This window comes from Arachis duranensis, chromosome 2, assembly GCF_000817695.3.
Source record: "Arachis duranensis cultivar V14167 chromosome 2, aradu.V14167.gnm2.J7QH, whole genome shotgun sequence".
NCBI lineage: Eukaryota > Viridiplantae > Streptophyta > Magnoliopsida > Fabales > Fabaceae > Arachis > Arachis duranensis.
Window position 1 is genome coordinate 57,630,031 of NC_029773.3, and position 258 is coordinate 57,630,288.

The window sequence follows — 258 nt, forward strand, 5'->3', positions numbered from 1 at the left end:
TTTGAATGTGGGGGTTCAACACCAAACTTAGAGTTTGGTTGTGGCCTCCCAACACCAAACTTAGAGTTTGACTGTAGGGGCTCTGTTTGGCTCTATTTTGAGAGAAGCTCTTCATGCTTCCTCTCCATGATGACAGAGGGATGTCCTTGGGCCTTAAACACCATGGATTCTTCATTCACTTGAATGATCAACTCTCCTCTATCAACATCAATCACAGCCTTTGTTGTGGCTAGGAAGGGTCTGCCAAGGATGATGGAT